Raw genomic sequence first — 11,536 nt, 5'->3', positions numbered from 1 at the left:
TGCGGTCCTTCTGCGGGATGCTGAAATGAATACTTTAAATGAAAACGTTTGACGAACACAACCACTGCATTTTCAGAATTTACATTTTCACAAGAATCGACTGATGGTGACTCAATGTTGTTGCTATCAAAACTCAACCCCGCCTTGATATAAGAGAACAGAGTTGAGCGTTCCTCAGCTAACAAACTGCCAGTCACACCACAGTAGACATACAGTACTGTACACAGAGGAACTGAGGCCTGTGCTTTACCATACAGACTACTCAAAGAGCTGACATCCCAATCTTGTTGTTCCCGTCTTTCTTCTAACACGCTTATTTTGCGCATTTCGTTTAGCCCCAGGTCTAATCCTTTGATGACAATCAGGAGGTCCCAGGCACCCATCGAAAGAAACAGAGAGGAAGTGCGAGGCTCAAACAGCCATGTGACATGTTCTAATGCCACGCTGATGGGAATCTGCTGTTCCCTCCCACATCTCCTCCCACTTGTCTAACCCCCCTCCTCTCTCCCCGTCTAAACCTCTTCCCCCTCTCTGGTGCTGCTGGTGTGTGTTGGCTGAGAAGCTCTCTCGGCGTGCCATGCAGATGTAATCTACACCTCTTAGTGCTGAGAGCAGCGATTGAATCAAATGGAGGGCGCCGCCTCGGTGAAGGGCTGACAGGTTTGGCGTAGCGACATGTAAGGGGATCTGCTTTCATACATGTCGTCCCAGGGGGCTGGAGCGAGAGCGACCTTTGTGATGCATGCAGGGGTGAAACTGAGAGGCGGCGGAACACTGGAGGCGTGTGACAGCCAGGCTCATGGCAGAGACAGAGGAAGGGAGTGAGAGACATTGAGAAGAGGAGTGAGAGAGGCCTGGTGAGACAAGGACTGAGAGACCGCGAGAGACAGAGTGAGAGACATTGAGAAAATGAGAACTTGAGAGAGTGAGATTAAGGGAGCCTTTTGAAGAGAGAAAGACTGAATGACAAAGATACTGATAAAGGGAGAGGGACTGGGAAAGAGAAACCCCCTGAGCTTAGAGAGTGAGGTACTAGAGACAGCACTCAGTGCCCATGTCACATACTCCAGTATCCATGCACATTGTACATTTGGTACTGGCTCTGACCCTGTACATAGCTTCCTAATTCATGTATTATTTCTCATGTTTTTATTTGTATCATTTTGTTTATTAGTTATACTATTTTGAAGACTGCACTGTTGGGTAGGGCTTGCAAGTTAAGAGTTTCACTGTACTTGTGCATGTGACAAATAAAACTTGAACATCGAGGGTGGATTATTATTGCAGTGGAAAGCCCATACAGTTGTTTTCTCAGAGCTAATGACTTGAGCAGGAGCCCTTTAGACTGGAGAGCCGATTCACAGAGGGTGTATGTGTGTAGAATCCTCCCAGAAGCCTGTGTTTAGAGCGTCAAGGGAGAGCCTTTGTTCCAGGCCTGTTAGCTACATGCTAACGTCCGTGAGGCATCATTAGAGTGCAGACTGGTCTGTGCCCAGTGCAGAATGAAAAGGGGAGAACAGACACAGGCACTTCAGAGAGAGTCCAGAGGTCAGTGTCCCCTGGACACACCAACCACAGAACAAAACACAGCCCCTGCTATGCTGCCTGCCTCTGAGGCTGACATGTGAGCCTCCCGCTTTGCTCGGTGCTACAGCGCAGCGACTCTTTTGCTTTGAAGAAGAAATATGTGTTGAAACGTGTAAGCACCTTTATGATGATTCTAAATCCGGCGCTCGGCTTAAAATGAAGTGATCCATCAAGAGCTCATTGACGTTATGAGACCTGTCCCTGGTTGACTTTTTCTTCTTCATCCGGCACTAGTTCATTTCAGGACTCATAAAATAAGCACTTTGAAGCACATTGAAAAAACAGAGGAGAGGATAGGAGAAGACAGAGGGAGGAAGCGAGAGTGAACATCGGAGCAGCTTTGGCTTGTTGTTTAAATACTCCCACAGCACTTACTGGCTCCCTCCAGCAGTATCTCATGCTAAAATATTAATCATGTTTGACAGCTGTTTAAACTATAAAAACAAATAAAGGATTGTGGCTGGGAAAGCAAAAAAAATGCCAGATGAGGACTGGAAATAGCTAAAAAGTCAGAGACAAGAGGTTTTATTATATTCCGTGCGGCAACATTCAAAACATTCCGGGTAGAATGTTAATATGACCCTATGACCTGTACTGGTGTAAACGAACCCTGCTGGCATCTCCATCTCATGACTCTTTCTCTAGAACAGCCGGGAAAAGCAGTGTCAATGTAGACGGACAGGGTTTAATGAGATAAATGGGGTATAATCACGAGAGAGGTGTGCGACGATATGCACGTGCACACATGCTGACACATACATACGGACAAACACACAGCCCGAGCAAGGCAGAAGTCATTTGCTGCATTTAGCAGCCTGATAGCACACGTCCACTAAGAATGGGGAGTGATTTAACGGACATTGCTCACACCAATTAGGGTGAATCAGTGAGGCAGCGCTGCGGCAGACAAGTGGATACAGGCCCTGTCAACACACAAACACACACACAATGCATGGAGGTATCCTGTTCCGCCTGAAACAGCCTCCAACATTCCATAGTGCAATAAACATTACTCATAGAAGGCCAACAGTTCAGTGCTATAACATGGCCTACAGTGCCTTGCGAAAGTATTCACCCCACTTGGCGTTTTTCCTATTTTGTTGCATCACAACCTGTAATTTAAATTATTTTTATTTGGATTTCATGGAATGGACGTACACAAAATAGTCCAAATTGGTGAAGTGAAATTAAAAAAATTACTTTTAATTAAAATGGAAAAGAGGTGTATTCACCCCCTTTGCTATGAAGCCTCTAACATCTGATGCAACCAATTACCTTCAGAAGGCACATAATTAGTTAAATAAAGTTAACCTGTGTGCAATCTAAGTGTCACATGATCTGTCACAATCTCAGTGTATATATACACACACACACCTGTTCTGAAAGGCCCCAGAATCAAATCAAATCAAATGTATTTATATAGCCCTTCGTACATCAGCTGATATCTCAAAGTGCTGTACAGAAACCCAGCCTAAAACCCCAAACAGCAAGCAATGCAGGTGTAGAAGCACAGTGGCTAGGAAAAACTCCCTAGCAAGGTCAAAACCTAGGAAGAAACCTAGAGAGGAACCAGGCTATGTGGGGTGGCCAGTCCTCTTCTGGCTGTGCCGGGTGGAGATTATAGCAGAACATGGCCAAGATGTTCAAATGTTCATAAATGACCAGCATGGTCCAATAATAATAATCACAGGCAGAACAGTTGAAACTGGAGCAGCAGCACGGCCAGGTGGACTGGGGACAGCAAGGAGTCATCATGTCAGGTAGTCCTGAGGCATGGTCCTAGGGCTCAGGTCCTCCGAGAGAGAGAAAGAAAGAGAGAATTAGAGAGAGCACACTTAAATTCACACAGGACACCGAATAGGACAGGAGAAGTACTCCAGATATAACAAACTGATCCTAGCCCCCGACACATAAACTACTGCAGCATAAATACTGGAGGCTGGGACAGGAGGGGTCAGGAGACACTGTGGCCCCATCCGAGGACACCCCCGGACAGGGCCAAACACCACTAAGCAAGGGGAACCACCAAGCAAGCGTCACTATGAAGACCAAGGAGCTCTCCAAACAGATCAGGGTTGGGTTATAAAAAAATATCCGAAGCTTTGAACATCTGACGGAGCACCATTAAATCCATTACGAAAAAATGGAAGAATATGGCACCACAACAAACCTGCCAAGAGAGAGCCACCCACCAAAACTCACGGACTAGGCAATGAGGGCATTAATCAGAGAGGCAACAAAGAGACCAAAGATAACCCTGAAGGAGCTGCAAAGCTCCACAGTGGAGATTGGAGTATCTGTCCATAGGACCCCTTTTAGCCATACACTCCACAGAGCTGGGCTTTATGGAAGAGTGTCCAGAAAAAAGCCATTGCTTAAAGAGGAAAATAAGCAAACACGTTTGGTGTTCACCAAAAGGCATGTGGGAGACTCCCCAAACATATGGAAGAAGTTACTCCGGTCAGATGAGACTAAAATTGAGCTTTTTTCCCATCAAGGATAACGCTATATCTGGTGCAAACCCAACACCTCTCATCGCCCCGAGAACACCATCCCCACAGCGAAGCATGGTGGTGGCAGCATCTTGCTGTGGGGATGTTTTTCCATCGGCAGAGATTGGGAAACTGGTCAGAATTGAAGGAATGATGGATGGCGCTAAATACAGGGAAATTCTTGAGGAAAACCTGTTTCAGTCTTCCAGAGATTTGAGAGTGGAACAGAGGTTCACCTTCCAGCATGACAATGACCCTAAACATACTGTTAAAGCAACACAAGTGGTTTAAGGGGAAACATTTAAATGTCTTGGAATGGCCTAGTCAAAGCCCAGACCTCAATCCAATTGAGAATTTGTGGTATGACTTAAAGATTGCTGTACACCAGCGGAACTCATCCAACTTGAAGGAGCTGAAGCAATTTTGCCTTGAAGAATGGGCAAAAATCATAGTGGCTAGGTGGGGGGGTGAATAGTTATGTACGCTCAAGTTTTCAGTTTGTCTTGTTTGTTTCACAAGATAAAATATTTTGCATCTTCAAAGTGGCAGGCATGTTGTGTAAATCAAATGATACAACCCCCCCCCCAAAATCCATTTTAATTCTAGGTTGTAAGGCAACAAAATAGGAAAAATGTCAAGAGGGGTGAATACTTTCGCAAGACACTGTATATATCAACCATGTGAAGAGGCTACAGAATGGCTGAGAGAGAGAGAGAGAGACAGACAGTCCAGAGTACACCAACACCACTTTTCATACAATACTGAGGTCACGTCAGCTCATGTCAGCCATGTCATGATGAGAGTATACAAAGCATGACAAAATGAGGTAGTGGCCCGGGACTCCTGGTTCCCTTCCTGTCCTCTGAAGCTGGAGCTGCTCTTGGTTTCAGCGCCATGCAGCCTAGGGAAAGATGATACTGTAGACCAGGGCCACAAAGGGAGAACGGAGCTGCCTGCGCCACATAGCATGTTAGAAAGAGGGAGCACAAAATAAATTACATTTGCACACCTATTGGAGGAGTCAAGCCCTGGAGACCACCTGATACATTTCTTCTTGAGGGCTATTCATATTTTCAAGCACAAGAATCACTATGCCTCTCAGAAAGGGGAGATGAGATTGAGTTTTCTATTAGTATGAACCAAAAGCCGCTGCTCTGTGTGTGTGTGAAAGGACTGCGACTGCGCTGTCCTTGCCCCCCACCCTCCCATTGAAAACAGGAGAGGAAATGTGTTTTCCCATCTGGAATAATGCAGTGAAGGTACATTTTTATGTAGGATTTTCCATCTTTACAGTGTGCTTAGTACTGAGGAGCAACAAGGTCTCAGCAAATACAGTAAGCATTAGCAGTGACAGTAAACAACTTCCTCTGTAAGAATCCACTATTTGTCCTCCTCTGCAGATCATGCGTCTTCAGAGACATTTGACCCAAGACATTCTTCATACTGTTGATCTTCCATCGGTTCAAACCCAATTGACCATCTACTCACACAAAGCAGATGTCACCACCAGTCCCACCTACACTCTGGTCTGACCCTCTCTTCTTATCTTCAGCAGTCATGGATAGATTGGTGGCAGGCAGCTACAGAGGACAATCTCTCACATTAGCCCAGACCAAAGAGTAATTACTGCGGTGTGTTGACCTCTGGGGTCAAAGGTCAAGCACACTGCCAAAAAAGGTGGGCCTATTTATCAAATCTCAGTCAAAACACAGCATACACATTCCATTAATTAATGCCTTGTATAATTTATAAAGGCAAATTACTTAAACTGTAGTCCATTGAAAAATTGTTCCTTGGTGACCAGTATTAATTGCAGAAGCATGAAATGCAGAGCTTGGCTGTGGTCCTCTTGTCGAGCTCTGAGAAGGCTGCGGTAATGGGACATACCGAGGCCACTTTAAGATGAAAAACGGCTATGGAACCTAGTGTCACTTAATCAATGTGAAACCCCAGTAGGGAGAGGTAGCCACATCCCGCAGGGCCACACAGTCCCCATAATGGAGGAGGTTTTAAATGGGCCACAGTCTCAATATGGCACCTCATCCTAGTCACACTGATGATTAGCCACCTAGGGGCTGGTAGGGAGGTTGCCCCTTCTTGGGACTCGCTTAACGACACCATCCATCTCCCTAACCCAAATACTACAGAGACCACCTACCTAAGAAACCATCATGACCCCTGAGCCTTACTTCTGCAATATCCTTCAGGAAATATTCTGGTCTGCCAACCACGTGCTACAATGATGCATGTTCACTCCCTCGCTCACCCACTAAGCACTTGAGTTATATTGTAGACCACAGGAGGTTGGTGGCACCTTAATTGGGGAGGACGGACTCATAGTAACGGCTGGAATGGAATAGACGGAATGGTAATCTAACTCAAACACATGGTTTCCCATGTGTTTGATATCATTCCATTCACTCCATTCTAGCCGTCCTCTTCTCAGCAGCCTCCTGTGTTGTTGACATCAAAGACCCTCTCCCATCAAAGCAGTTGTGGCCAACACTCCTCCTGGAGAGCTATACTTCTGATTGACGCTATTTTGAGCATGCCCTAGTGCTAGTACAGTATGTGGTAGATCACTGCAGAACTCGTACGCATGTGTATGAGGGCTCCTCCACATCAGTTCTGGTATGTGTATCGGTATGTATGGAGTGTGACGGTTTGTCTCTGCCTGCTCTCTGGCCCTCCATCTATGCGCTGCTTGAGGCGCTATTATCGCTCAAACAAACAGCTCCTGTTCTCAGATCCACACAGAACCCTCATCTATCTGCCTGACGTGATATGTGCTTCCTTGTTTGTTTTCTATCCTCACCCATGAGATGCAAGCAGCTGATGATATTGAGCTGTGTAGACGACACTCCTCCACTCATGCCAAATAAATCAATCACCCCTCCTGCATGCTGCTGTGTCCCCGTTTGGACACCAATCTCCTCTACTCCGCTCCGATCAATCTGATCTGGAGCTTCTGTAGGGGCTTACTGGACTGCTGCCTCTCAGAGCGAAAATAGCAAATCGCTTCCCGGCAAGGCACCCGAGCAGCTGACTGATAGAACAGAGGGGTCTTCAACCTTTTTTGCTAAGGGATCCCCTCCGAGGCAAACCGGCCACCCAGGGACCACCTCCCAGGCAAACCGGTCACCCAGGGACCCCCATCAAACATTAGCAAAAATGTTGTCTATCATCAGGTCAATGATCATGTCAAGGAGAAGTAATTTACATTTCAAAATTAATAGATTTGGTAGATAAGAGTTCAGGAGGGCCTTAGTGCTTCAGCAAACAAAGGAAAGCTCTAGACTGCAGCTGAATCTGGTAATGAATGGTGTGGCTTTTGAACAAGTGGAGGAAACTAAATGACTTGGTGTTAGACTGTAAACTGTCATGGTCAAAACATATAGATTAAATTGTTAGTAAAGATAGGGAGATGTGTGTCCATAAAAAAAAAGAGATGCTCCGATTTTGACACCACACTCCAGAAATCAAGTCCCGCAGGCTCTAGTTTTGTCTTATCTTGATTATTGTCCAGTCATGAGGTGAAGTGCTGCAAAGAAAGACCTAGTTAAGCTGCAGCTGGCCCAGAACAGAGCGGCACATCTTGCTCTTCATTGCAATCAGAGGGCTAAAATAAATACTATGCATGCCAGTCTCTCTTAGCTAAGGGTTGAGGAAAGACTGAGGCTGAGTATAGCCCACGAAGATCTCCTCCACCACAAAAGTCAGAAGAGGTGCAAAAACAGACAGGAAGATCATGTCAGTGACTCAACCCACTCAAGTAGGGTATAACGAAAAAAACCTGGCACGACATAATGCACCCTTCCTAGGGACGGCATGATAGTGCACTAGGAAGCTATTGACAAACCCCGTAATAGGCAGAGAATCCCAGTAGAGAAGGGAGCCGGCCAGGCAGAGACAGCAAGGGCGGTTCGTCACTCCAGTGTCTTGCCGTTTACCTTCGCACCCCTGGGCCGACCACACTCAATCAAATCAAATGTTATTGCTCACATACACATATTTATCAGATGTTTGTGTTCCTAGCTCCAACAGTCCAGTAGTATCTAAAGATTCACAACAACACAGAAATCTAAAAGTAAAAGAAAGGAATTAAGAAATATATAAATATTAGGATGAGCAATGTCTGAGTGGCATTGACTAAAATACAGTAGAGTACAGTATATATATATATATATATGAAATGAGTAAAACAGAATGTAAATATTATTAAAGTGACCAGTGATTCCATCTCTATGGACATTTATTTTTAAATCTTACCTTAATTTAACGAGGCAAGTCAGTTAATAACAAATTCTTATTTTCGATGACAGCCTAGGAACAGTGGATGTTCTTGTTCAGGGGCAGAACGACAGATTTTCATCTTGTCAGCTCGGGGATTTGATCTTGCAACCTTTCGGTGACAAGTCCAACGCTCTAACCACTAGGCTACCTGCCGCCCCATAGGGCAGCAGCCTCTAAGGTACAGGGTTGAGTAACTGGGCGGAAGCCAGCTAGTAACGGCTATTTAACAGTCTGATGGCCTTGAGACTAACAGCTTGGGTCTCTCGGTCCCAGCTTTGATGCACCTGTACTGGCCTCGCCTTCTGTATGATAGCGGGGTGAACAGGCCATGGCTCGGGTGGTTGATATCCTTGCTGTTCTTCTTGGCCTTCCTGGGACATCGGGTGCTGTTAGATGTCCTGAAGAGCAGGCAGTAATGCTTGGGCAGACAGCTCCCCCTCTGGAGAGCCCTGCAGTTGCCGTACCAAGTGGTGATACAGACTGACAGGATGCTCTCAATTGTACGTCTGTAAAAGTTTGTGAGGGTCTTAGGGGCCTATCCAAATTTCATCAGCCTCCTGAGGTTGAAGAGGCGCTGTTGCACCTTCTTCACCATATTGTCTGTGTGGGTGGACCATTTCAGATTGTCAGCGATGTGTACGCGGGGGAACTTGAAGCTTTTTACCTTCTCCACTGCGGTCCCGTCGATGTGAATAGGGGCGTGCTCTTTCTGTTTTCTCCTGAAGTCCAATCAGCTCCTTCGTTTTGTTGATGTTGAGGGAGAGGTTATTTTCCTGGAACCACTCTGCCAGGGCCCTCACCTCCCTGTAAGCAGTCTCGTCGTTTGTTGGTAATCAGGCCTACTACTGTTGTCTGCAAACTTGATCGAGTTGGATGCGTGCTTGGCCCCTAAGACCCTCATGGGTGAACAGGGGGTGCAGGAAGGGGCTGAGCACGCACCCTTGTGGGGTCCCTATGTTGAGGATCATTTTATTGGAGGTGTTGTTTCCTACCTTCACCACCTGGGGGCGGCCCGTCAGGAAGTCCAGGACCCAGTTGCACAGGGTGGGTTTCACACCCAAGTTTAATGATGAGCTTGGATACTACGGTGTTGAAGGCTGAGCTATAGTCAGTGAACAGAATTCTTACATAGGTATACACTTCCTGATGAACTCAGTCACCCTGTCCGTGTATATGTCAATGTTATTCTCAGAGGCAACCCGGAACATATCCCAGTCCACGTGCTCTTGAAGCATAGATTCTGATTGGTCAGACCAGTGTTGAATAGACCTTAGCACGGGTACTTCCTGTTTGAGTTTCTGCCTATAGGAAGGGAGGAGCAAAATGGAGTCGTGATCTGATTTGCCAAAGGGAAGGTGGGAAGGTTCTTGCAGCCATCCCGGAAGGGAGAGTAACAATGGTTGAGATGTTTTGTAGCACGAGTACTACAGGCAATGTGTTGATAGAACTTCGGTCGCGCTTTCCTCAAATGTGCTTTGTTAAAATCCTCAGCAACAATAAATGCGGCCTCCAGTTTGCACAAAGTCCAGTGTAGTTCCTTGAGGGCCGTCGAGGTATTGGCTTGAGGGGGAATATACACGGCTGTGACTATAACCGAAGAGAATACTCTTGGGAGGTAATACGGCCAGGTGAACAAAAGGACTTGAGTTCCTGTACGTTATCACAATCACATCATGAGTAGTTAATCGTGAAACATCACCGCCTTTCTTCATCCCGGAGAGTTCTTTATTCCTGTCTGCGCGATGTACTGAGAACCCATCTGGCTGTATGGACGGGACAGTATATCCGGAGAGAGCCATTCCTTGAAACAGAGTATGTTACAGTCCCTGATGTCTCTCTGGAAGGAGATCCTCGGCCTGAGCTCATCTACTTTATTGTCCAAGGACTGAACATTAGCGAGTAAAATACTCAGAAGCGGTGGATGGTGTGCATGCCTCCTGAGTCGGACTAGAAGTCCACTCCAAATACCTCTTCTCTGCCGGCAGCATCTTGGAGCAGCCTCTGGGGTAAGTTAAATTGCCCTGGGGGGTATGAACATAGGTTCCAATTTGGGAAAGTCGTATCTGGTCGTAATGCTGAGTTTTTTTGTTGTAGTTTTTACCCCTTTTCCTCATATCCAATTAGTAGTTACAGTCTTGTCCCATCGCTGCAAATCCCGCACGAACTCCGGGAGAGGTGAAGGTTGAGAACCATGCGTCCTCCGAAACACGACCTTGCCAAGCCACACTACTTCTTGACACACTGCACGCTTAACCCGGAAGGCAGCCGCACCAACGTGTCGGAGGAAACACCGTACAACTGGCGACCATGTCAGCGTGCATGCGTCTGCCCCCCCACAGGAGTAGCTAGAGCGCGATGGGACAAGGACATCCAGCCAAAACCTCCCCTAACCAGGATGACGCTGGGCCAATTGTGCGCCGCCCCATGAGTCTCCTGGTCGAGGACGGCTGCGACACAGCCTGGGATCGAACCTGGATCTGTACTGATGCCTCTAGCACTGCGATGCAATGCCTTAGACTGCTGCGCCACTCGGGAGGCATAATGCTGTTGAGTTACAGCCACTCTGATATCCAAAAGTAACTTCCGTCTGTATGTAATAACATAAAAAATGTTCTGGGCTAATAATGTAAGAAATAACACACCAAAAAACGAAATACTGCAAAGTTTCTTAGGAGCTAGAAGCAGAGCTTCCATGTCTGTCGGTGCAATCTTGCAATATAATAGGACCTACTGAAGAGATTAGTCTTCAGTAAAGACTTAAAGGCTGAGATCGAGTCTGCGTCTCTCACATGGATAGGCAGACCATTCCATAGAAATGGAGCTCTATAGGAGAAAGCTCTGCCGCCAGCTGTTTGCTTAGAAATTCTAGGGACAATAAGGAGGCCTGCGTATTGTGACTGTAGCATACGTGTAGGTATGTACGGCAGGACAAAGTGGCAGAGACAGGTAGGAGCAAGTCCATGCAATGCTGCTTTGTAGGTTAGCAGTAAAACCTTGAAATCAGTCCTAGCCTAAGCAGGAAGCCAGTGTAGAGGCGCTAGCACTGGAGTAATATGATACAATTTTGGGGTTCTAGTCAAGAATCTAGCAGCTGTATTTAGCACTAAATGAAGTGTATTTAGTACTTTATCTGGGTAGCCGGAGAGTAGAGCGTTGCAGTAGTC

The sequence above is a fragment of the Oncorhynchus nerka genome, linkage group LG2 (genome assembly GCF_034236695.1).
Source record: "Oncorhynchus nerka isolate Pitt River linkage group LG2, Oner_Uvic_2.0, whole genome shotgun sequence".
NCBI lineage: Eukaryota > Metazoa > Chordata > Actinopteri > Salmoniformes > Salmonidae > Oncorhynchus > Oncorhynchus nerka.
The sequence above is the reverse complement of the archived record's forward strand: the minus strand, read 5'-3'. Positions refer to the sequence as shown.